Here is a 27,168-nt window from a genome sequence, read left to right as displayed (position 1 = left end):
AAAAACCCACGTCCGGCATCAGCAGTCTCAGAGGTAGTGTTATTGTATTCAGACACTCTTGTGTATAATGTAAGTGAAAACAGTGATGTGTTCCCTCCCCTGATAAACTCTGCTTTAGATATTATAATCTATTATAATATCTGCCATTCATTAATTCTTTGTTCAAAACCCATGCATTACGGGCCCTGAGCTGAGCATCGTACAGATGTCAGGGATGCAGCACTCTCAGGGCCCAGTCTTTGGGGTCAGAGGGCTTACAGAAGTAGGGGACCCCACTGGCCTTGTCCTCTGGCTGTTTGCCTCAGTTAACCTCCCAGAATCTCAGATCCACCCTGGGACTCTGTATAGTCTCGCGGTGTTGGACACCCTGAACGTGATCCTCTTGAATCAGATCATGACGAGTAACATTCATCATCCCAAACATATTTTTAGCACAGCAATGTATCACTTGTAATGACAGCAGAGAATATTCTCAGATTTTATGTGATCTAAAAGAATTTGAACTCTTTCGGTCTTCCTTTTTTAGTGTTTTCTTGTTGTTGTTTTGGCTTTCAAGGGAAATCTTTCTCTGGAGAAGCAGCAGACCATAATTATGTCTTTTTGGCTCCGTGATGTGTTGAGTAATGGATGTTGGTTGAACAGAGACCATTTACAAATATAGAGGAAATGAATGCAAATTTGCGGTTCTGTCTAGAGCACTTGCAGTATATAATTTTGGAAAGCTGCTCGCTAATGTCTGGTAGATAATCCTCAAGGTGTCTCTTTAACCTTATTATGCTAGTAGTATATTTCAGAGCTCAGAAATTTGATCCAAATTCAATGAGGGACGAATCACAGGCATGAATGTTCTTTTCCTAGGGGAACCAAGTGGACAAAATAGGTTGCTGTGGAATGCTTTCTGACTGCTATTTTGAAATCTGGTCGTGTATTTTTAGCCTGCAAAACCTCTGTTCTGACACGTTTCCTCATGGGGACACGCGGCGGCTTCTAGAAGGGAAGCCCCAGCCCAGCACTGTGTTCTCGTCATGTAACAGCAGGCCACGCAGGCAGGCCAGGAAAGCCCTTTTGAATTCTAGCAGTGATAATCCTGGAGTTTACATGGCCACACACTCCAGCTTTGCAAAGTTATTTTTTAACATAAAACAAAGGTGCCCTGGGGTCAGGCTAGCTGCTAAGAAAGTGCAAGCAGTAGAGGTTGAGGTAACCCAGGAGTGAAAGACGTGATCTAATAAAGGCGAGTCAGGGAATCGCCCCTGTAGAGCAACATGTTTATGTAATTCACAACCGGAGGTTCTGGAGGGACAACCCCTCTGGGTTTCCCAATTTGTCTTCTTTAAGTGGCCCTACAGTACCTGATGAAGCCAGAGACATAGCTCAGCCTTCCGTGATTTCTGCAGAGTGGCAGGGAGGTAGGGACAAGGGTCTTCACAGGCTTTTGGCCGGATCGTTTGTTATGAGTAGAATTAGGATGTCTTATTGCTTTGACCATTTATGTACTCCAAATGGTCCAAATTAAAAATACCTTCCTCTTTCCTCTCTTTCCTTTTATATTGTGCTAAGGTACAGCAGATGATTAAAATGGAGTCCAGTTTTCTCCTCTTGAACTGGGGACACTGATGAAGATGTCTAAGTTATAAAAGACACACAAGTAATGACTAAAATATATTTCACATTTCCTGTCTACCAAACATTAAGCTGTGTGGTACATTATCTAATCTTAGCGAGGAAGACGCATTATTAGTTTAATTTTGTTGATGCAAATACCATAAGTTACTCAACACTGCATCTATCCTAGAATTGTGCCTCTGTTGCACAGGGTGTCCAATGAGTATTTGTTGAATAATGTATAAAATAAATGAAATAACTCTTGGCGAAAAGATGGAGTAAGTTTTCGTGTCACTTCTTGTGATGGTAGAATTCCTTGTTGCAGGAACCTTCGGACTAGATGATATATTGACAAAATAATTTGTTGGCCGTAAAGAACAGGCAGTCGCCAAGTCCGTTATTTTTCAGAGAAGTCATAAAGAGACAAAACCCTGAATGGAAAGAGGGCATAGGGACATGAATCCCAAACTGATGCCTTCTTTCTCCTTGAGACAGGGGCCTTCTATAGTAGTGGAGGAGAGCCTGAGAAGCTGAGAAGAGCTTTCAGAAAATGTACAGGGCTGAGGTACAAACAGCGGAGCTTGCTGTTCACGCAAAGGCCCTTGTAGACACCTGGAGGAGGGTGAGGCCCTGTGCACCTGATTCAAATCTCAGGTTCACCACTTTCTAGCTGGGCATGTTAGCCACACTTTTTTTTTTTCTTTTTGGTGTCATTGATAAACTTCTACTGATGGCATCATCATCAGTGTACCCCTTGAATTAACGCAAAGTGAACATATCCATTTAACCACTATCCAGATCAAGAAATAGAACCCCAGTTGGGGCGCCTGGGTGGCGCAGTCGGTTAAGCGTCCGACTTCGGCCAGGTCACGATCTCGCGGTCCGGGAGTTCGAGCCCCGCGTCGGGCTCTGGGCTGATGGCTCAGAGCCTGGAGCCTGTTTCCGATTCTGTGTCTCCCTCTCTCTCTGCCCCTCCCCCGTTCATGCTCTGTCTCTCTCTGTCCCAAAAATAAATAAACGTTGAAAAAAAAAATTAAAAAAAAAAAAAAAAAAAAAGAAATAGAATCCCAGAAACCTTCCTCATTGCCCACTTTTCCCAGTAACCACGATCCTGACCTCTGATGCCATTGGACCTATTTTTGCCTGTTTTGTTTGTTTGTTTGTTTTTAGCTTTATGTAAATATCTAGCTTAAAAAAATTTTTTTTAATGTTTATTTTTGAAAGAGGGAGAAACAGAGTGCAAGTGGGGGAGAGGCCGAGAGAGAGGGAGACACAGAATCCGAAGCAGGCTCCTGGCTTTGAGCTGTAAGCACAGAGCCCGATGCGGGGCTCGAACTCACAAACCGTGAGATCATGACCTGAGCCAGTCGGATGCTCAGGATGCTTAACCGACTGAGCCACTCAGGCATCCCTCTGGTTTTTTTTTTTTTTTTTTTTCATTAGGTTAATGTCTAAAGGACTCATCTATCTTGCTGCATGTGGCCATATTTCTTTCAGTTTCTGTTGCTGTGTATAATACTATTTTTAACCCAACATAGGGTTGGTTTTGGTATGTTTTTCACACGCACTTGAATGTATTCTCTGCAGGCGTTGGGTGTGGGATTCTGCATATGGCACTCAGGTTACGTACCTCCTCACAGTATTTATATAAACTTTGTTGCGTTGTCCAACTTTTCTCTATCTTGACTGATTTTCATTCTTTTCCCTGTCAATGACTGATAATCGTGTGCTAAAATCTCTCATTATGAGATAGAAGGGACATTAGCAATCACCTAGTTTAATTTTTTAATTTTACAGATTATAAACTGAGGCCAAGAGAAGGAAACAAACGGACTATATATACAGTGACTGAATAAATACCATGTGCCAGCAGTGACCTAGGACCTTTACACGCATGATCCCATTACGTCCTTGCAAGAAGCCTGTAAGGTAGGTAAATGCCATGGCATTTTACAGTGAGGTTGTCACTTGCTGTCTCTCTGGAGGCTAAAATGTACCATGTTATACCCTAAGGCTCAGCACCTTGCCCACGTATTCAGAGAACCTTGGACTGATTGCCATTTGTTCTGTGGGCATGAATTCAGGCTGCTGCTCAGTGTTTCAGGAGCTAGGGCATTAAGATTAAAAGGAATAAAGGCATGGCCATTTTTCCAAAGATATTCACAAGTAAATGGTGAAACCAACATGTAAGTAAGTGCACAGTTATAACACAGACTCAAGGGAAAGCCTCTCATGTCCTATAAGTGAGTTTGGGTTTTATTTAGAAGGCATTGGGAAACCCATAAAGAATTTTCACCAGGGATGGAGGCTGAGCATTGATTCCAACAAAAGCCGGTAGTGGCCTGAACTGTGATTGTGGCAGTGGGGATTGCAAACAGAGTGTCGATTCAAAAGGGTAATAGAAAGTCGTCCTGTGAATAAGAGGAACAATACCTTTTTTGGCTTGGGAGCCTGTCGTTGCCAGTGTAGATGTGTACTCTGGAGAGGCATTTGTTAGTGCTGGAAAATCAGTGCAGATTAAAGCAATTCAAATAGTACCTTTGCAGAATCACAGTAACCCTAATTTCCCAGGGCCGTTCTCCTTGCTGAGGTAGCACAATGGCCCAGGAGACCTTGGAAAAGCATCTGAGCGGAGAGTAAATTTGAGAATGAGGAATGGGGTTTGTAAATAGGGGGATCCTTCTCATCCCTGGTCACACCATTTCCCCCCAAAATTTCAGGTAGTTTGAGAAGCCTGCTTCATGATCTAGATGTGGCTACTGATTCCTGTCCAGCAAGTGCACGACCGTCCGTGGTTCTCGTCTTCTTTGTCAGTGCCTGGTCAACTTGGGGGCTGTCTGGACACTCCTGTGTTACTGCAAGAGGGCGTTTCTGAATAGAGCTCAAGGACCAGGCAGTCACATGTGAGCTCTCTTTCATTTTACCTGCAGCAGGACTGGATGCCACAGCCTTTCTGGCTTCAGAGTGAGAAGTGCTCTCCTTTGGGAGCAGTAGACCTTTGTCCATCTAGTAACTGGCACACATTTTGGCTCACACCCCAGGATATTTCACCTAGCCTGTACCCACAATTCAGTTTTCCAGTTGTCCTTGAAGAGTTGTCTCTGTGTCTTGTTTTAAATTTTCTTTTCTTTTAACCCATCCAAATAGGGATTGAAAACAAAACATTCTGGTTTTTTTTTCTCTGTTAAACAGCATGAATAAAAATCATGATTTTTTTTTTTTTGGATGATTTAAGATTATCACCATGATCATGAGTTCTTGGACTTGCCCTGATAGTTCAATGCTACTGCTGCCTGTAAAGTGTTTGCTATTACACAAAATGCCTCCAGTTTATTGCATTTTAATATGAGTAGCTTTCTCCTGGATTTACAATTAAGTCTTAATAATAGTAGTTCATCTCTGACTTCTAGACTGATGCCGTGTTGAATCCAACAGAGGCAAGTTTATACCCCTTTCTAACTAGTGCATGGGGTGCTGCATAACTAGCTGTTGGCCATATCATTTTCCTAGATGATTATATTTGCTGAAACATTGAACCTATCTTAGTAAATTTGAGGATAAGTAGTAACAGAGAGTAGCAGGTGACCTTTCAAAAGAAAAGATACGTTTCTGGAGGTTTTCTTTGCCTGGGCTTAGAGTAAATTCTCTCTCCTTGGTTAATCATCCTCTCTAATTTATCTTTCAGATTTTCAGGATTGTTCCAAAATTATGCTTCACTCTTGGAATATTTGATATTCAGAACCCCCAAATTGTAAGTCTCTTGGTGTGAGCTATGTACCAAGAACCTTAAAAATCTATAAGGGATCTTTTCCTGCCTTCCTTACTCTGTCTAACCCCCGAATTTAGTGAAAGAAGTAACCTATTTTCAATGACTGAAAGAATTGTTTTCTCAGTGGAGGAGGTATTTTACCTTGCACACTCTGAATTAGATGATCCACAAAACCCACAACCTAATTTCCCTTTTAACAGGGGGGTATTCTGAGGTCCCAAGAAAGGAAAAGAATCCCAGGATGGCAAAGCTGAGATTGTGAGCAAAGCCACTGTGCCAGGGTGCCAAGGTCCAAGAAGCCATAGGCAGGATGTATGTGGGAGAGGGGTTGGCGGAGACTTGCCAGACATGACGGGTGCAGAGGCACGTGTGAAAGTCTGTAACCAGAAGAGACAAAGCAACAGAGGCAGGAAACAGATGAAATAGATGAGGAAAAGGGAAGGGTCCCAAATGGTCCCATTTTAGACGCCATACTGCTGCCCAGCCTTCCCTTTGGTAATCAAGGACTTCTTCCCCCAGCGGTCTGTCCTCTTCGGTGACTAACAGGGGCAGGAGTGTGAAGGCTCTGTCCACTTGCCCCAAGTCAGAACAACTCTCAGGGCTCTTCCAGTTCCTGAGTTCCCACCAGGTTGAATTGACTGAACCCTTTGCTGGGACTGCATCACAGCCCAGCCTCTCCCATTGTCCAATCTTGTTCCTTCCTTTCCCTTCCACAGGTGCTGATTCCAAAAGCAGTCTGTAATAAACACCCCACAGGCTAGTCTTTGTCTCAGAGACTGCTTTCCAGGGAACTTCATCAGAAGGAGTCATCTAAAGTCCCCTTTTGTGTTTGAAGTTTGTCTTCGTAAACCGTTTGGGCTGAGATATGAGGATGATCACAAGTTTAAAGCTTAAACAGCAAAGGAGAAGCTCAAGGTATGATGGTATTTCATGTCCTTGTATGGCCTACAGTGTTGAACAAATATAAAAAGATCATCTAGGGGCGCCTGGGTGGCTCGGTCGGTTGAGTGTCTGACTTTGGCTCAGGTCATGATCTCGTAGTTTGTGGCTTTGAGCTCCGTGTCAGGCTCTGCGCTGACAGCTCAGATCCTGGAGCCTGCTTCGGATTCTGTGCCTCCTTCTCCTTCTGCCCCCCCTGCCACTTGTGCTCTCTCTCTGTCTCTCAAAAATAAATAAATGTAAAAAAAAAAAATTAAAAAAAAAAAGATCATCTACACAGGAAGACTCAAGTGTGTATGACCTTAAAGTCACCCAGACAAAGGCCCTGACATTTCCTAGTTTAGATCACACCTAACCTCAGAAGAGATAAGAACTGGACTTCTGCGAGGCGGCCAGTTGAATCTTCTAGCTAAGGACTTGAACAGAAATTGGTCCAGAGAGTGAATTGAGGACTATATAATGAGAATGAGGAATCTGTTAGAAGGAGGGAGGTACAAACAGACAAATGAGTGGTGTTAGGCTCCTGCTGGATGCTGGAGTCCACTAGGGCAGGAACTGTTTTTTCTTTTTTGATGTTTATTTACTTTTGGAAGACAGAGTGCATGCAGGGGAGGGGCAGAGAGAGAGGGAGACACAGAATCGGAAGCAGCTCCAGGTTCCAGCTGTCAGCACAGAGCCCGACGTGGGGCTCGAACTCGCGAACCGCAAGATCGTGACCTTCGAACTCACGAACTGCGAGATCATGACCTGAGCCGAAGTTGGATGCTCAACTGACTGAGCCACCCAGGAGCCTCAGGCAGGAACTGTTGTTTAAAGGAGTTAAAGCAGGAGGAATTCCATATGTCCCCTGAAACTTGGAAATGAAAGTCACTAATCAGAAAGAGTGAGGTCATTAGCACCTGGGATGTGTATAGAATGAGGAACTTCCCCTGCGGCTTGCTGCTGAAGAGCAGGCAGATGCAGCTGGCATCCCAACGGGCCTGGGAAGAGCCTTGTCAGGCCAAGGCGGAGGCCGGGTCCTCGGTTACTGCCTCTCCTCGACACATCTACAGAGCCCAGCTCTCCAACTTCAAAGTGCATAGGTGGAACTGACCATGCCGTTTTGGCCCATAACTCTTTATAGCATTTACAGCTGTGTTTTATGAAATGGCATATAGTGAGATGGGCACAGTATATTTCTTTTCTTGGTTCCTTCACAGCAGACTACAGAGCTCTGGACATTAACTTGGTGCACTTGCAAATTACTTCTGGGTATTATGTGGTCAGGTCCTGCCCTTGTGCCCGTAAGACATTTTTTTTCCTCCCTAAATTCAGCTTATTTCCATGGATATGTACAGTTAGATTCAGGATTAATTTAGAATAGGTCAAATGTCTAAAAGCGTTAGTGTTGAAAGCTAGGATGATGATTTTACCCAGTGGACTCAAGCTTTTTGGTACATGACAGATACCAAATTTTAGGATGTTTTGCTAGCACAAAATTCAAAACGACGCTAGCCAAGACAGGAATAATTGTAACGCAGTCTACATCCACAGTACGGCAGAATCTTACAGCATCTATAAAAACGTCCACACTATTCATTTTGCCCTCCTTTAGCATCAGGCTTTTGTTAAATGGAACCACTTGATTCCCTGATGTCAGACTCTTGTATTTGGAGGGCCGAGCCTCCGTGTTCCAGGAGACATACAGTCTTCCAGCCTGACATTCCCCTTGACCCCTGCCCGTGGCTCCACCACCACCACCACAGTTGTGCGTATACCCAGAAGAAGTAAAAGTAAGGTTTTATTTGTTGATCAAAAGAACAGTGTGCTGGTACAAACTCTGACCGAAGTGTTACATGGAGTATTTTTGTTGACCATAGTTAATTCTGTGGGACAATCTGTAATTGAGTATGAATTCTTGATTGCATTATCTCTTCTCCTCCCACTGTCCCACTTAGAATCTTGTTCATTTCCACAGATGAAAGAAAGGGAGTAGGGGGAGAGAATCAATTCCTGGGCTGTTTTTTTAATAGATCACAGTCTAGTAATGTGTATGTATTTTCAGAAGCCACTTAAAGACAGGAAGTGCCTTGCTTGATGCCTGATCAGCCCCTTGTTTTTTGTTTTTCCACTGGGTATTATATACTGGAGTGAGATTCATTTGAATACATGTAACACAGTCTTATTCTAAAAAATAACTTCATGCATGGGGTGCCTAGGCGGCTCAGGTGGTTGGGTATCCCACTTCGGCTCAGGTCATGACCTCACGGTCCGTGAGTTCAGGCCCTGAATCGGGCTCTGTGCTGACAGCTCAGAGCCTGGAGCCTGCTTCAGATTCTATGTTTCCCTCTCTCTCTGCCCCTCCCCCACTCACGCTCTGTCTCTCTCCCTCTCTCAAAAATAAACATTAAAAAAATTTAAAAAATAACCTCATGCTACTGGATTTTATGCAGCTGTCATGATTTATTTAATCAGACCCCAAATTATGAACATCTAGGTTGTTTTCACCCTTTGCCATGGCAGGCGATACTGCAAGGGATGTTGGTATATTAATTTATAGCCTATAAGCTACCTATAAATATCAATATAACATCTGGATTTCCCTAAGTTCTGTAAAGTTCTCCTGGCTCTGAAACACACAGCTTCATAGGTAAGTGAAGAGAAGCTAGCACAGTGGACCTAGGAGGGGTTAGGCCCCCATTCCCATGGCTGCCGTTGTAACCACCCTGCATGTTTATTTTTCGTCAGTGCATCACTATTTGGCATTTCCCTTGACACATCATACTGCTTCACAGCTTCCTGCTTGCCGCCAGCGAGTGCTTTTCTGCACTGAGCACCTAACCTATTTCTACTCATCTTTTAAAACCTATTCGCACATCGTCAGCCCTATGCATGCACCTTCCCTCTGCATCCAGAATTAATCACCTTATTTGCATGCCCTCTACTGTGTGCACATTTCTGTTACTGCCCAAATAGCAGTTTATTATAATCATGTGTGTACATGTTTGACTTCCCTATTGGACTCTCAGTTCCTGGCACTTTGGGACTGGATCTTATTTGTTTTCCCATCTTTAATGCTAAGTAGACTATCTCTGACATACAGACCCTTGACTAATGTTTGCTAAATGGCATGGGAGAAAATTCTAAGTGAATTCGGCTGTATTTACAAGAGAAAAACATTTGAGGCTCAGAGTCAATGGTTAGTCTTCGATCTTTAGGAGACAGTGGGGACGTTCTGCGGTAGAAAAGGCCCTTTCGAGAGATGGTGATACCAGCTTTTCTTCCCATCTACTCTGTGTGAGTTTTGGCATTTTATTTTCTCTGCCATTCTTCAGCTGGTTAGTATTGCCGTGTTGGAGGTTTTGTTAAGCTAATCAGAAAGGTTCAAGTTACAAGGAGATAAAGTTGATTGAAGGGGCAGCATGGATAGCAAAGTAAAACATTTTGGGCAAGAAGGAAAGGACAACCAAAAAAAGTGTGAGACCTTGAAATATTTGTGTAATAAAGTTCAAAAAGGAACATATGTCTATATGAGATTATCCAGGGGGAAATCCTTGCTTCAAGTATGCTGAGTTACCATTAATCGTTTATTTCTGCTCTCAAAGCTTGTGTCAAAGACTCATTTTTAGTCTTTAGTATAATTATTGTCTAAACTTCCAGCATTTTCAAATAATACTCTGAGTGGCTGATTTTTTAAAAAATCATAGGAATAAATCCTTAATTTAAAAGGAAATTTACTTTAAAATGCCATGCTTAATTTTTTAAAAGCAGTTTATACTATGCAAAAAATCAACTTCAAATTAACTAACATTCCTCCAGTTAAATAGAAATTTCTCCCAAATATAAGTATTTTAAAGTCAAATTTGTAGTTATTGCTTTAGGGACAAATAAGAATTTGTAACCATTGTATTAATGAATGTCTCAATGTTTCATATTTATAATCAGATGGAAAGATCATTTCATTTAATATGAGCCCTGTACTCTCTCTCCATATCCCTCTTACACTTATTCAAAGCCCCCCCCCTTTTTTTTTATTATAATTTATTGTCAAATTAGCTAACATACAGTGTATACAGTGTGTTCTTGGCTTCGGGAGTAGATTCCCATGATTTCATTGCTTACATACAACACCCAGCGTCATTCCAACAAGTGCCCTCCTCAATGCCCATCACCCATTTTCCCCTCCTCCCCTGCCCATCAACCCTCAGTTTGTTCTCTGTATTTAAAATTTTTTTTTTCAACGTTTATTTATTTTTGGGACAGAGAGAGACAGAGCATGAACGGGCGAGGGGCAGAGAGAGAGGGAGACACAGAATCAGAAACAGGCTCCAGGCTCTGAGCCATCAGCCCAGAGCCTGACGCGGGGCTCGAACTCACGGACCGCGAGATCGTGACCTGGCCGAAGTCGGATGCTTAACCGACTGCGCCACCCAGGCGCCCCTGTTCTCTGTATTTAAAAGTCTCTCATGGTTTTCCTCTCTCTGTTTGAAACTACTTTTTCCCCTTCCCTTCCCTTCCCCCGTAGTCTTCTATTAAGTTTCTCAAATTCCACATATGAGTGAAAACATATCTGTCTTTCTCTGACTGACTTTTACTTAGCATAATACCCTCCAGTTCCATCCACATTGTTGCAAATGGCAGCATTTCATTCTTTCTCATTGCCTAGTAGTATTCCATTGTATATATAAACCACATTTTCTTTATCCATTCATCAGTTGATGGACATTTGGGCTCTTTCCATAATTTGGCTATTGTTGAGAGTATTGCTATAAACATTGGGGTACATGTGCCCCTATGAATCAGCACTCCTGTATCCTTTGGATAATTCCTAGTAGTGCTGTTGCTGGGTCCTAGGATAGTTCTATTTTTAATTTTTTGGAGGAACCTCCACATGGTTTTCCAGACTGGCTGCATTAGTTTGCATTCCCAACAGCAGTGCAAGAGGGTTCCCGTTTCTCCACATCCTTGCCAACATCTGTTGTTTCCCGAGTTGTTAATTTTAGCCACTGTGACCAGTATGAGGTAGTATCTCAGTGTGGTTTTGATTTCTATTTCCCTGATGATGAGTGATGTTGAGCGCCTTTTCATGTGTCTGTTGGCCATCTGGATGTCTTCTTTGGAAAAGTATCTGTTCATGTCTTCTGCCCATTTCTTCACTGGATTGTCTGTTTTTTGGGTGTTGAGTTTGAGAAGTTCTTTATAGATTTTGGATACTAACCCTTTGTCTGATATGTCATTTGCAAATATCTTCTCCCATTCCATTGGTTTGAAACTAAAGGCATTTAGTTTTGTTGATTGTTTCCTTTGCAGTGCCGAAGCTTTTTATCTTGGTGAGGTCCCGGTAGTTCATTTTTGCTTTCATTTCCCTTGCCTTCAGAGACATGCCGAGTAAGAAGCTGCCACAGCTGAGGTCAGAGAGGTTGTTGCCTGTTTTCTCCTCTAGGGTTTTGATGGTTACCTGTCTCACATTTAGGTCTTTTATCCATCTTGAGCTTATTTTTGTGTATGGTATAAGAAAGTAGTCCAATTTCATTCTTCTGCATGTTGCTGTCCAGTTCTCCCATTTGCTAAAGAGACTATCTTTTTTTCATTGGATACTCTCTCCTGCTTTGTCAAAGATTAATAGGCCATACACTTGTGGGTCCAGTTCTGGGTTCTCAGTTTTATTCCATTGGTCTATGTATCTGTTTTTGTGCAAATACCATACTGTTTTGATGATTACAGCTTCAAAGCCCTCTTTTAAAGATACTTTACATGGTATTGTTTTTGAATTTTGCACATGATCAAAACTGAAAAAGTATAAAAAAGTAGACAGAGAAAATAAACCTCTGTCATTTCCGTATTTTTTAAGGAGCTCACCTCTATTCCCAGAAAGCAAGCAAGCACAGAACATATCTTTAAGGTTTTTACTATGTATTACTATATTTGTTCATACTCACAATGGTAACATACAGTTTACACGTTGTTCTGCTTTTACTTTTTAGCACTAAGAGTACAGATCATTTCCTAATAGGTCAAATAGAGCTGTTTATTTCTACAGCTGCATTAGATTCCACTCATTGGTTCTATTACAATTTATCTTAGTCTTCTATTGATGGACTTTTGGATTGTTTGCAATCTCTTGCTTGTACCAAATATAATGTACATCATCACTTGGCATCAGTGGGAGTAGGAACGTAATTACTGAGTCAAGGAACATGTAATTTTCAATTTTGATAGATAAAGCAAAATTGCTCTCCATAGAGGATATACCAAATTAATATTCCTCCCAGCCATAAATAAGACTGCCTATTCTCCATATCATTATCAGTTGGGTGTGTTATAAACTTTTTAATCTTAGTAACCTGAGTTGTAAAAACTGTATCTCATTATGCTTTTGATATATAATTCTTTATAAAGAAATCAGGCATTTTCATCCAAACAGAGCCATTTGTGTTTCTTTTACATATTATTTATTAGCCATTAAAACAAATATAGCTTTATTGAGAGATAATTTACATGCTGTACAATTTTCCCCATTGTAAATGTGCAATTCAGTATGTTGTGTGTGTGTGTGTGTGTGTGTGTGTGTGTGTGTGTGTATAAATTTGCTATGATATGAACACAGTCTAGTTCTGGAACATTTTCAGTACTTCACAATGTCTTCTGACCATTTTCAGAAAATCCTCTATTCCACACCTGACCTAAGAAAGCATGTTAATGATTTCTCTTCAAATTTACCTTTTCTGGATATTTCATATAAATGAAATCAAAGAATATGCATTCTTTTGGATCAGGCTTCTTTTAGTTATTAGAATATTTAGGGATTCATGTAAGCTGTAGCATGTATCACTACTTTGTGCCTTTTTTATTGCTGAACAGTATTCCATTGTATGGATGTGCCACTTTTATTTACTCATCACTTGGTGAACATTTGGATAGTTTCCAGTTTTGGCTATTTTGAGTAATACTGCTATAAACAAAACATTCACTTACAAATATTTGTGTGGACATATGTTTTCATTACTCTTGGATGGGTTCCAAAAAGTGAAATTGCTGGATCATATGGTAAGTTTATATTTAACTTCATAAGAAACTGCCAAAATGTTTTGTAAAGTGGCTGTATCATTTTACCTTCCCACTAGCAATAAATAAGGGTTCCAATTTCTCCACATCTTTGCCTACACTTTGGACTGTCTTTCTGATTAGAGCCATTCTAGTAGGTGTTCTATGTCATTGTGACTTTAATTGTGTTTGTAATAATTTGTATTTTAACTAATTTGTATTTCCCAAATGACCAATGAAACTAAACATATCTTCCTTCATATGTGCATTGGCCACTTGTTTATTTTTTGTGTAATATCTATTTAAACATTTGCTCATTATTTTCTAGGAAGTTGTCCGTTTCATCTCATTTGTTTTATTTTTTGGCATAGCTATTTATAATTTTCTTCATAAATCTTTTCAGTTTCTGTAGCATTGGTAGTGATGTTTCTTCCTTCATTCCTAAATTGGGTAACTTGTATTTTCACTCTTTTTTCCCTCAGTTCAATTAAAGATTTGTCAATCTTGTTGATCTTTTGAAAGATCAAGATTGCCTTTTTCCTCTTGGTTTTGTTTTCTATTTTATTGACTTCTGTTCTAACCTTTATTATTTTGTTTCTTCTGTTTACGTCAGGTTTAGTTTGCTCTTCTTTTACTAGGCTGTTAAAGTAGAAGCATAGAGGGGCACCTGGGGTGCCTGGGTGGCTCAGTTAGTTGGGCGTCCGACTTCAGCTCAGGTCATGATCTCGTGGCCCGTGAGTTTGAGCCCCGTGTCAGGCTCTGGGCTGACAGCTCAGAGCCTGGAGCCTGTTTTGGATTCTGTGTCTCCCTCTCTCTCTGACCCTCCCCTGCTCATGCTCTGTCTCTCTCTGTCTCAAAAATAAATAAATGTTAAAAAAAATTTAAAAAAAAGTAGAAGCATAGATTATTGATTGGAGAATTTTCTTTTCTGATATATGCCTTTAAAGCTGTAAATCTCTCTGTAAGTACTGCTTTAGCCTTGTGCCAGAAATTTTGGTGTACTGTTTTTATTTTCATTCAATAGAAAATGTTTTGAATTTACCTTATGATTTCTTCTCTGACCTGAAGGTGGTAGCTGATGTCCTCTATCCACGCACTTTTTATTGGTTAGTCTAGTTAGGATCTGTCAATTTTATTGAACTTTTCAAAGAACTAACTTTTAGTTTTATTTTTTAACTTAATTTTGGTAAAATACAGAAACTTCACTGCAATGTGGCTCTATTCTTTCCCCTTCTTTCTGCTATTATTGTTACATTTATTACATCTATTGTTATCAATCTAACAATACAGTGTTACATTTATTGCTTCATATAACCTTATGTCTTTTAGAGAAGTTAAGGGAAGAAATGTGAAAAAATATGCATTTAAAACATTCCATATTTACCTACGTTTCCGGTTCTTCGTTTCTTCTTGTGTATTGGAGTTACCATCTGTGTCATTCCAGGCCAAAGAATTGCCTTCTAACCTTTAAATGTTCTTTTCCTCTTTTCCCAAGAGCTCTAAACATGTAAGTTAGCTCATTAAGAACCTCTCACCAAGGATAAAGAGATTTTGCCAAGGGGCACCTGGGTGGCTGAGTCAGTTGAGTATTCAACTCTTCACTTTGGCTCAGGTCATGATCCCAGTGTTGTGGGATTGAGCCCTGCATCGGTCTCCATGATGAGTGTGGAGCCTGCTTGGGATTCTCTCTCTCTCTCTCTCTCTCTCTCTCTCTCTCTCTCTCTCTGTCTCTCTCTCTCTCCCCCTCTTTTCCCTCCCCCCACCCCCGCCACTGTCTTCCCCACTTGCACTCTCTCTCTCTGAAATAAAATTAAAAAAAAAGAGAGAGAGTCATACTTTGCCAAGAAGAGAAGACGGCTCTTAACCTGGAAATCAAGGCCTATCCCTGCATTTGGGAGGAGTTTGATTATGATGAGATGAGAAAATTTACTTGAAGTGTAAAGTAGGAACCTAATCAACAATCTATATTCTCGGTTTGGGAATGCTAAATTCAATGTGAATCTTTACACATGCAAAATGGGTGTATTCTACCTTGCATAACTTGTTTGAAGAAAATAGACAATCCTCTGTGATTGATGACGATTCTGCCGTCTTAGATAAATATGAGCAGACAGGTCATGGTTTACATGCCTGATGTGGACTGTAGGTCAACAATTTCAAACCTATGACTAAATTTCCTAAGAATGTTGTCCAAATATTTGGTTCATACATCCAAGGAACCGAAACTATATACTTGGAAGAGAATACCTTAAAAATTATGTCTATGTGAAGGTTTGAATTAAATTATGTACTAGCCATGGGGAGACAAAATTCAACAAAGGAAAATGAAAACAATCTAATAATATGCTGCTTCATTTTTCCATTGTTTACAATAAATAAAGCTGAGAAGAAAGAGAGAGCACGATTGCCCTGACAAGATGCAAGATTGGTTTTCCTAATAGGCTTTACTCAAAAAAAAAAAAAAAAAAAAAAAAAAGCCTTCTATCCCAGATTAAGTTGTGACTCTACCATTATTGTGACATTAACCATGAATGCCTTGCTTGTACTCACATTATTTGAGTACTGGCTCTATTATTAATCATTTTGAATATTATCATTACTGTTACCAAGGCATACAAAAGGTTTGTTTTTAAGTTTCAGAAGTTCTATTTTCAATCTTTGCTCTGCATTTTTCTTGGTGACACTTTCTTATTTCTCTGAAATTTATGTTCTTCTCTTTCATTTTCTGAGAAATGTCATGAAGTATTTTATTTCTGCTAACTTTTCCATAATGTTGGAAAGCTGCAAAGATTTGTGAAGCTGAAACAAATTCCTTCTTAATCATTTTAGACATTTCTATAATAACACGTATATATAATTTCTCACTTCTGTTGATTCATACTTTAGAAATATTCCTTTAAGGTTAGTGGATGTTAGTCTCATTTTGTGGTAGGAGAAAAGAGTACAGAGGAGTTTGACAGCTATTTTAAGACCATGGGAAAATTTTGTGTGTATGTGGGGTGAACTTAATGAAGGTTTTTCATACATTCTGCTTTTGTGTGAGGAGGCAGGTCTTCCAAAAATGGTGGATCATGAGTTGACAATTTTTACTACTTGTGGAAGTTTCTTTAGGAACCACAGGGTCGGAGAGAGGGTTTTAGGTGGTAGAATACCTTCTCTTTTCCTAGGACTCTGTTGGATATTGCACTTAGAGTTCCCCAGAGTCGATAGAGTGCCCGGAGAATCAGTGGACATATAAAGTGATTCATCTCTGCCCATTTCTGCATCACATTCTGTCTTGTGGTAACATTATTACAGAAGTTAACAACCTACAGAAGAGCTAATTCTATTAGTGCATTGCTTGCAATAGGCTGCTGACGAACCCTGATCCCATGTCCCCATCAGATTTGCATCATTAAACAAAAGATACATTTAGCAGGGGAGATGAAATTGGGTGGACGTGATATATTGCCTCATAGGACTTAGTAGATATTAATTTGTAATCTGTTCGGTGTTTGCTAAGGCTGGTATAGCTAGAATGGCATTGATTGGATCCCTATCTGGAAAAATGCCAGACGATTGATGAGTTTCCCCCCAAATGAAAGACATTTATTCATTCAGCAGGTATTTATTGAGTTTCTCGTATGCGTATTGAGCACCACGTTAGATGCCACATCTAAAATAAAATGCTAAACAAAGACTACTGGTCTGGAGGCTAAGGGAAGATTTCATCATCACCAATGAGGGGTCTGTGGTAAAGGCAACTGATTCAGAAAGAGGGAGGACGTATGTGCACAGGCCTCATGGCAGAAGTGAGCATTTCTTGTCCCAGGAACCCAAAAGAAGGCTAAGATGGCAAAGCAGGAAACACAAGAAGCCGAAAGGTAAGATATGAGACTAAAAAGGTAGTCAGAAGCCAGATCAGGAAGGATGTTAAAAGGTAAAAAGCAGGTTGGTCTTTAGAAGGACTCCCAACATTAACATTCAGAAAAACAGAGTCAGTTCTGAATCACCAATTAGGTAGGCAAATTCTTAGCTTAAGAGTATTTCAATCATTGAGACCCCCTGTCTTGGGAAAGTAATAAAATAAGTGATTTGTGTATTGTTTCATACGACTAAAGAAATATTCCTAATATCCACAGCAGGGAAAGAAAAAAGAACAGTTTGCCTTTTAGTGTGGTGCTTTATTATCCATTTCTGAATGCAAAGCTAATTATTTGTCAAATTAAAGCCTATTTTTACCAGTAATATTATTACCACTTGGAAATAATCGATCACCTTGGTTTGCAGGGCACTGGTGTAACATTGGAGAATACAATTTTTTGTATTCAAAACGACTGTAATAAGGGTAGTTTGGTAGGTTTAGCATTAGCTTTAAAAGTAGAAATATGAACAGAGCGGATAAAGAATTGTCTTTTGTTCTTTCCTGCTGTAGTTGTTAGCTAGCATTATATTAGAAACGTCTGAATGCACATATTCTTTTCCTTAATTTTTTTTAGCTGTTTAAAATGTTTGTTTATTTTTGAGAGAGAGAGACAGAGCATGAGAGGGGAGGGACAGAGACAGAGGGAGACACAGAATCCTTAGCAGACTCTAGGCTCTGAGCTGTCAGCACAGAGCTGGATGAGGGGTTCAAACTCACGAACCATGAAATCATGACCTGAGCCGAAGTTGGATGCTTAACCGACTGAGCCACGCAGGCACCCCTGAATGCATACATTCCAGAAAGTACAGGATGAGGATGTACTTGTCTCCGTTTCCTTATTTGCCTTGAGGGGTTATTGACAGCAATAGATGAGAGTAGATGAAATGTGAAATCTCCTGTCCCTTTCAGGAAGCCCTTGCTGGTTGTGAGACCATGTGTTGAATCTAGGTGGGAGAATTAACCAAGTATTTGTTGCATGAACATTTCTCTTTGAAAGTCTGTGACTGGACAGAATTTCCCTTGTGGTGGATTATGTCCTGCTGGATTGAGTTCTGACCATTTTAAGGCTTTGGTGTATTTCTGGGGTAGTATTTTCATGTGTCCCTTTTGTGTGTCATGTATCTTCTCCAGGAGAGACTTGGGGCACTGGTCCAATGGTGACGTGTGACAACAGGCTATGGTGTCTCTGGCTGAACTCCCTGGAGGTCAGCCCTCATTCTTGCATTCACCACCCCCTGACCCCTCACTTTGCCCTTCCGATTTCAACACACACCTTTTCTTAGTATTTAGTAACTGAGGAACCTCATTTTCTGTGCAATCTTATGTATTGTGCTCATGAATTTGTCACACTCAATAAAATGTACTGTGTACTCACTTTGGATAAAAAGAAAATTTATTGAGCACATATCACGTGCTATTCACTCTGACAAGATTTTATACACATTTTCAGTCAATGCTGTCAATAACCCCTCAAGGCAATATTATTATCCTGATTTTAGAAATAAGGCAACAGAGACAAGTCAGTTGAAATAGCTGGTCAGCGAAAGTAGGAGAACCCAGATTTGAGTTCAGGCAGGCCAGATTCAAGGCCGAGGCTCTTAACCATTGACAATGCTGCTGTATCAAGTAAACTGTCTCTTCTATATCACTAATGAGTACTTTTCAAGCATCTTAGCATCTACTTAACAGAAAAATAGAAACATACAGCATAACATTTCTCAGAAACTCACATCTGGACCTCTTCCACTAGACCCAAGGAGAAAGAAGGGCCTCGATGATAAAGTGCAGCCCCTGTTCCTAATTTGTATTTTCGTGGAGTAGGAAAAGTGCAGAGAAGGAGAGAAGTGTTGTAGAACGCTACATTTGAGATTTAACATCAAATGTCAGGGTTATTTGTCCTTCCTCCAATGCTGAGATACAGAACTTAAGCAAACTGAGAAGAAAAAAAATGGTTCTGGGTTTCAGAGTGAATGGATTCAATGTGGAGTCATTATGATGACGAATCTATGTGGGTTGGGGGGGGGGGGGAAACAGGAAGACTTGGATCTGGTCTCCATTTTGCTCTTCTGCAAGATGGCCCCGAGAAGTTCGAGACCTGCCTCTGTGGCACGCTGTTAGGTGAGGAAAAACAACAACAACAACTAAGCCGCAAGATGGTCCTCTCTGTACCAGCCCAGCTTGTGAGGCCCTTCTAAGCCTATCAGTCTATGAAATGTAACAGGACAGCCTTTTGTACCCATTTCTCCGTCAACAAATGGCTACAGGCCAGACCTGGTGAACAAAAGGTAAAGAGAACAGAAGTATTCCTGTTGTTCAGCACTACCTAATTCCCTTTCCATAAGCATGTACAAGGAAAATAAACTTAGCTTAAAAAAATTACATCAGTCATTTTGGAAGAAGTTTGGGCACAGGAGAGAGTGACGGGGGCCATTTGTAGCTCATAAGGGAAAAAAACTCTGATAGTCACTGGTGTCTCTGCTGTCTGCTCTGAATATTCCTTCTGTTATCTCCCTAAAGCACTCATGTGTGATTGCAAATATCATTAAGATTTCCATGGTAAATTAGTTTCCAATTATTCCTGGTCTGAGGCCACAACATTTCTGCTCCAACAGGACTGCCAGCACACTTTGATGGGACAGAATGCAGACAAGCCATTGAAAGGAATATGGTTATCTTTGCTTTCTTCGAAGAAAAACACAAAGATGGTGGAGACTATATATGTTTATGTGACTGTTCATGGCATGTGCCCCGGAGAGCACTGTTCGGTGTTGTTCTTGATTGCATTGAGCATTTCTGGGCTCGAGACCCCCGCTGGCGAAGTCATCTTTTGATCTGATTGGTATTCAGAGCTCATACTGTTTTATGAAGAATAAGGCTCAAGATATCTCGGCCACTGTCCTAGTGAGTTTTCTCTGGTTTCTTCAAAGTAACCAAATGTGGCTTCATGTCTCCAGCAAAAAGAATCATCAATGATTTTAAGCTTGTTTCATGGGTGACAGCAAGAAAACATCACAACACTTTCCTAGGACAGTTGTATTGATCTGCATCGTTTCACTCAGGTTTCCCACCACGTCGCAGAACATTTAGGGAGCCAAGCTACAGGAGACTGACTTCCATCAGTGCTCCTTGCTGTATTATTCAAATAAAAGAAAAATGAGTCTAGGGTTGCCCCATGTTGGGCTGGCCCAGATTTTGTGTTTCATCACAATTTTATGTGCTCCAGAGAATGAGTGAATATAAATACATCGCTGACAATGAGGCATCTTGTCACAAGCAAGAAAAGTGAGAGAAAGAAGGAAGATTGGAAGGAAAGAAGAATCAAAGTACTTTGTCAATATACAATAGAAAGAAATGAGCATGGTGCTCTTATTGTAAAAGATTCATAAACCGACCCTAACAAGTTTACTGTCAGTGCTTTTGAAGGGCTGGATTTGAAATTCTGCACAGAATCTTATACTATGATTCAATAATTACATTCAGTATTAAAACTGGAATTTGTCCTTTTACCACATACTGGAGAACTAGCACCATAATGTATACTTTTGGAATATGCACCTATACGTTTAGAATTTGTGATGAGTTAGACAGGGGCTTGTCTGAAATTTTGCTCCCTGTCAAGGGATAAACAGATTCCTTATTCTATATATAAGTTTTTGAATATTACTTTTTCCGTCGGCTCACGATTCCTCACAATTTCCTGAGGAAATGGATGTGTTTGTGTGGGCTGATTTGTAGCGAACAATCCATTTGTCAGCATCCTGGGTGATGAGGTTCTGAACAAATGTATAGAAAAGAAGGGGAAATCAAAAGAGAGAAAGAAGTAGAAGTAGAAATGAGTCAGCTGGTAGAAATCACTGGATGTAAGAAAGCAATGAAGATCTCTGTCCTAGAAGGATTATTTGGGGTTGTCTTGTGCAGTGTTATAGGCTCTAGGGCAGGGAGGAAAAAAAAACGTACACAGTTGAGCATTTATTACAGTCAGGCTGCTTTGTGTATATCTTCTCATTTAATTTAATCATCTGACCATGAGAGGTAGCATTTTCTAAATCCCATTCTATAGGACAAGATGTAAACTGTGAGATTATGTGACTCTCCAAGAGTTGCACAATTAAGGGAAAGAGGTAGGATTTGAACTCAGGTCTGCCTGACTTCAATTCTTTGTTTTTGCGGCAGAGGGTATTTTCCAAAGATGGCCACGACATCATCTCCTATCTTACTAGCTCTCCTACAATGGGACCTGGCCAATCAGCCATCAAGAGGTGGTGTCTGTTTCTCCTCCCCTTGAATCGAGGCTGGCCTATGACTCTCTTGTAGCCAATAGAATATGGCAGAAGTGACAATGCATGATTTCCAAGGCTAGATCAGGAAAGACCTAAAGGCCATGCAGCTTCTGCCTGATTCTCTTGGGACACATGCTCTGGGGAAAGCCAGTTGCCATGGTAGAAGTCTGACTACCCTGAAACTTCCATGTTGGGAAACCCATACTAGAGGCTCCTGTCAATCGTCCTAGCTGAGTCCACCTTGTAACCATCCCTGCCAAGGCACACATTCAGTATGTGAAGCCATTTTGGATTCTCCAGACCATCATAGCCACCCCCTGAGTACTGCTGAGTGGCCCCAGTTAATATCCCAAGGAACAGAAGAGCTATCCAAGCCCTGCCCACACTCCTGACCCACAGAATCATGAAGGAAAACAAATTTGGGGTACTTTGCTACCTGGAGCACCTTATAACCATATGGTTGTCCTTTGCCTTAAGGCAAGACCAACAGAGAAAATACTTGCAACTGAGTGATGGGGAGACTTTGACAGACAAATCTGAGGCTAATTAGAAACTGGTTGGAAGGGATAAAAAGAGTTTTCAGGAGGCTAGGTAGTGAAGGACTTGGGCTGAAAATAAGCTGGTAGGAAAATCTCAACTAAAAGGAAACTATAGATTAAGATATTATATCTTTGCAATAGCTCCAAATCTTGTCTCCATTCCCTTCTCCCCTAGAGTAATCTTCTCTACTTCTAGAGTTACATACACATTTACCTAAAATCAGCTCCATTATTTTACCCTTTACCTTAAAATACTGCTCACTCTATCTACCTCAATAAAATACAGCCTGTATTTCTCATTTTGTCAGATCAGTCTATTCAGTCCAGTATAAAGGCTAAAACTAAGGGGTTTGGAATCAGAAAGACTTTGTGTTCGTTAATTTCTAATCAGAAAACCTTGGTGTGTGTCAGTGTTTTTGTGTGGTCTATTTCTGGATATGCAGCATCTAATATGACCAAGATAAAGTTTTCTGGAATAATGTGATTTTTCTTTGGCAGGTATCCTTATAGACAGATAACTCATATTGATGCTTTGTACATTTTCTTGAATTTCTCAGTAAATTCCACTATTGGTCATCCTTTCCACAAATAATTCAAGGCCTATCTAAGATCCCAAATAGTTATTTATATCATTTGCTCAATGAGAAAAAGGTATTGGGGAAGGGGGTGTGTGTCTATATATTAAAGTTGCTAGAGGAAGTGCCCTAGATGACTCTGGGTTATATATATCTCCCACGTAACAGAGATTTGCATTATCCAAAGCACCTGGGAAAGTCCTCAGGCCTGCAAATGCTGTGACATACTTAAGGGTAAGGAATTACCACCTCCCCCTTTTCCAATTATTATAGACTTAGCATTGGTAGAGATTTAAAAGCAGTTGTAGAGTTTGTGAGGGACTCCTTTAGCTTTCACCACAATAGAAAAGTCCTTTTGTGTCCAATTGTATTTGGTAAGTGACTTTGGAAAAGTGGTGGCCACTTCACTAACACTACTTTGTGACTAAACTCAGTGGCCATATCTTATAGGGAAGCATTAGTGGTAAGAAATTGTGGATTTACCAGATACTGGGGTGGGAAGGCACAGCTTTGGAGATTGGAGTACACGCTCAGGGGTAACACCATAGATTTCTGAAGGGACCCTGTCAGAGAATGTTAACCCAAGAAAGTTTGTCTGGGTTTTGTGGCTTGCTGTTCACCTTACTTCATTTCCAACCCCTACCATCTACAATTTTAGATTAGCTTTTAGCATCTGATTTATTAATCTCGATTATTCTTGAACTTGGCATCTTCTTTTAATTGACTAAGAGATGACTTTGGTCGCTGTTCTACTTTTCTCTCACCATACACCAGGTTCTGAGAGGCCAGCATATCATGTCATTTGAGATTTTTGTCTTTGGACTAGAGCACTTGGGCTTGATCTAAGCCTTGGCTTTTGTTTTACTATCGTAAAATATCGTGAAATTATTCACCCTCTCTGAGAATCCTCTTGTATTGCTCAAAAGTGGTTTTAATGAAGGTGCTTGCATAGGGGTTGTAACTGGAGTGAAAAAATATTGTATGTAATATGCTATAATCAGCCTTTATTGTCGTTCTTGTTTTAAGTATATAATGTTGGCCCATTTTCTGTTTTCAGCTTTGCCATTCTAACTCTGCCTCACCAACTTCAAGGGCTCCCAGCTTGTTTCTTTGCTAAGTGCCCCCAAATAGGATAGGTTTAATAAGAATGCTTTTGTGCAAATGTGGTATTCAGTATTCACTAGACTTTTGAAAGGATCTACAGAACAACTGTCTCCGAAAAGAAAATGGTGGCAGGAAATAAAAACCCTACAAGAACTAAACTAGTTTAAAAACATGTTTGAAGTGGTTTCATCATACATTGAAGATGGATTGCATGAATTGCTATTCTATATGCTTCCTACGGGCAAGGATCACGTCTGCCCTGTTCACTGCAGTATCCTTAGCACCCGAAACGGTCCGGCAAGTAGAACGTTTTCAGTAAATATTTACTGAGTGAAGAAACGCACTGCAAATATGTTAGACAGTTTGTCCTGATATCAGCAGTGCTGTTTAGGAAGACAGCTCTAGAAGATCCTATTCATTTTCCCTCCCCTCCGTCCCTCTCTCCCTTCATCTTTTTCTTTTTCTTCTTTCTGAGACGGCTGGAAGCAATGTGGGCTGTTTAAAATTTTTCCTTCAGTTCCCTTTCTGTTGCGTTCACATTCAGGACATCATCAAAACACGGTATCAGTCTTCGGATTCTTTTGAAAAAGAACACGAACCATTGGAATATTTCAGGGGCAATATACATTTCAAACTGAAAAGTTGAGTCTTTGGGTATGTGATGGAGCAGCATTTTTCAAATAGCAAGGGAGAAGCATTGTCAAAGTTGAGGTTTGCAAACATATTTCTCTGGGCATAAATAATGGTGTGGCTATACACTGGGAATGCTAGAAACAGATGGGGGACAATAAACAGTCCATTAGAATTAGGACAATGGGCAAAGGACCCTGTAGAAAGAATAATACATGAAGCATTTTTGCTGGCTATTTTTATACCAAAAATGAGAGACCCCTTCTGTCTCGCACAGGAGGTATTCTTATGAACCCTGTTGCAAATATGCCAGTACCTGAGGCATCTTCCCCTGGAGATTTTGAGTAGTATGTTCCTCCACTGTCACAGAAATACTCAAGGTCAAAGAGTATCTTATGAGAGAAGTGCTACAACTCCTTAATTATGATTTCTGAAAAAAGAATACAGTTCTCAAGGTGACCCTGCATTAGAGCTTCAATCTACATCCTAGAATCAGCATACAGATCATGGTTATTGGCTTCCCCAGCCTGAACACAACTGGATATGGTGGGATGTACATTTTCCATGACTTGGTGACTGTTGACTGGTGCTACTTACTTTTGTGTCACCATATTTATCCATCTGCCATAGGTTATAGTGTCCACCGAAGTATCACTGATGGCTCCTTCTTTAATAGCACAGATTAGGTGGCAGTCATTCTGTTAAAGTCTTCTTGGGCCATCACAACTGTCAATGCCATTAAAGGACTCTGCCAGCAATTGGACATGTTGGGATCCCACAGTATATTATCCACTAAATCCCAGACTTGGTGTGCAGAGAGGTCTAATGTAGCTTTGGGGTAGAAAGAACAGAGTTGTTGATTGCCTCTATATCATTTATGTCTGATTAGTACTAGTGAGAAGTACATGTTCAGAGATCCCAAAAGTTTATCAAGTGTTTCAGTCTAAACTGAGGGGGGTCTGCACCTTTTCTTTTTTGTTATTTCCCCATCTCCTTGGAGTAGTTGTCCAATGGTTCCAGAGGTTGATTAGGTATATTTTGCCATAGAACTAGCTGATGCTGGGGCCAGAGGCACAAGGGAAACAGCAAACCTGTAGGAAAGCTGAAGCCCAGAGGCTGAAAGGAAAACCAGAAAGCCTTACAGTTTGGCAGATCTGGACCCACCGTGTAGCAGATCTGGGGCTGGGCTGCTTCGGTTTGAAACCTGACTCTGTCCTTCGTCATGTGGTTTTACTCATATTATTGATAAGTCTTTGCCTCAGTTACCACATTCATGGAGAAAATAGCAAACTAAGTGCTGTATATGTATTTAATATATGTGTTAATGGCTACTGTTATATTTACCATTATAAAACCAGGGGACTTGGGATTCAGCGCTAGCCCCTTTGCTACTCATTCAGGTTTGGTCCATCCACCAGACCTCCTTCCTGGGAGCTTGTTAGAAATGCAGAATGTCAGGCCCCACGCCTCCTCCTGATTCAAAATCTGCATTGTGACAAGGCCACAGTGAAGTCTGAAAAGCCCTGGGCTACATCAAAGGACTACAGGTAGAGGGAAGGGAATGGGTGTTGGGTGGAAGTTAAAGGATTGCAGTCCTTATCCTGAGAACGAGACTTAACACTGGTTTGCTTTCACAGGTTGACAGGAACTGGCAGAAGGGGTGGCTTGCCCTGGTTTTCCCGCAGGGAGAGGAACAGGGAGATGAGGGAGCTTAGAGCAGATACTGGGGCCTACAGCTGGGCTTTCTGTTCAAGACTCGCACTTCTGTTTGTTTAAGAATAAAATGTAATTGGAATCCTAGTGTAGGGGACTGACCTCAAAGCCTTCAGTACTCTCACAGCATCCATTTTGAGACTTGAGCTGATCGGGTGCCAGGAGGAAGGTCACCGGTGATTGTTTAGCAAGCATCCTGGAGGAAAAAAAGAGGTACTTTGTCTTAAATTCTCCACCTTTTTGCCTCTGAGCTTTACCAGACATCCATGACTAGAAGAGAGGTGGCGCAGTATAGAACACTGATCTTTACCACTGCAAAATATATCCCTGCCAGAGAGAAAAAAATGCCACTGCATTTAATGAAAAAACATAGCAAATCACCAAAATATTACCGTTGAGCTGTGGCCTCTACCTCTCACTTTTTGCTTAAGAATCTCACCAGAGAAGAAATGACAGCAGTAGAGACAATCTGCATCTTCCTCCCCCCCACCCCCCCCCACCCCCCAGTCCTCTGAAGGAGGACACTGTTCAGCAAATGAAACAGGTAAACAAGATTTTAAGAGGAATATTTAAACTGCTTAATAGAACAAATTGTTTTTTAACACCCTTAAGCAGCTGTTGGAATCAGGCATTTACATACACATAATGAATATGCTAATTGCGAACCTCTCTCCTAGTCATTAAAAATAGGTCTCCCTTGGGACTTCTAAAAGACAGCTCATTTTTATTCTGGTTGTAGTTACCATATATACTCTGGTGCGCTCATTTAAGCATCTTTACAGTATATATGCTTTTGCTAATTGAGGTACATCTTCCACATTAACGTGGTTGAGTTTGTGAAATTCTAGTACATGTAAACATGTAGAAACTTGCAAATACATTTTAAAAATCCATTGTTCTGCAAAATAATTTAAGCAGTGCATGAATTTTTCAGACTTCCCACGTTTACCTAGTTTATCCACATTTTAATGTATCCTGTGGAAGGAAATATTAAGAGCCCAGATAATTATAATATTACTGATTTGGGTCACAATTTCAATTATTATTGATGATCCTCTACTTTCAGGGTATAATTTTTTTTTTTTTT

At 40.6% G+C, this 27,168-nt stretch overlaps 1 long non-coding RNA gene across 3 annotated transcripts in view; it reads left to right on the top strand.

Moving 5' to 3' along the window:
• LOC121033577 (uncharacterized) overlaps positions 1-27,168 on the top strand; it is a 262,598-nt gene that overhangs the window by 220,834 nt on the left and 14,596 nt on the right. For 2 of the 3 annotated variants that reach the window (XR_005792003.1, XR_005792004.1), the window contains 2 exons: positions 3,403-3,534; positions 6,091-6,289. This is a non-coding gene — a long non-coding RNA (uncharacterized LOC121033577). The remainder of the gene's footprint in view (positions 1-3,402; positions 3,535-6,090; positions 6,290-27,168) is intronic. The other variant, XR_005792005.1, reaches the window with a different exon arrangement.

The sequence above is a fragment of the Herpailurus yagouaroundi genome, unplaced genomic scaffold (assembly GCF_014898765.1).
Source record: "Herpailurus yagouaroundi ecotype Mexico unplaced genomic scaffold, PumYag 159, whole genome shotgun sequence".
Taxonomy (NCBI): Eukaryota; Metazoa; Chordata; class Mammalia; order Carnivora; family Felidae; genus Herpailurus; species Herpailurus yagouaroundi.
Note: the sequence above shows the minus strand (reverse complement) of the source record. Positions and strands in the feature narration are given on the sequence as shown.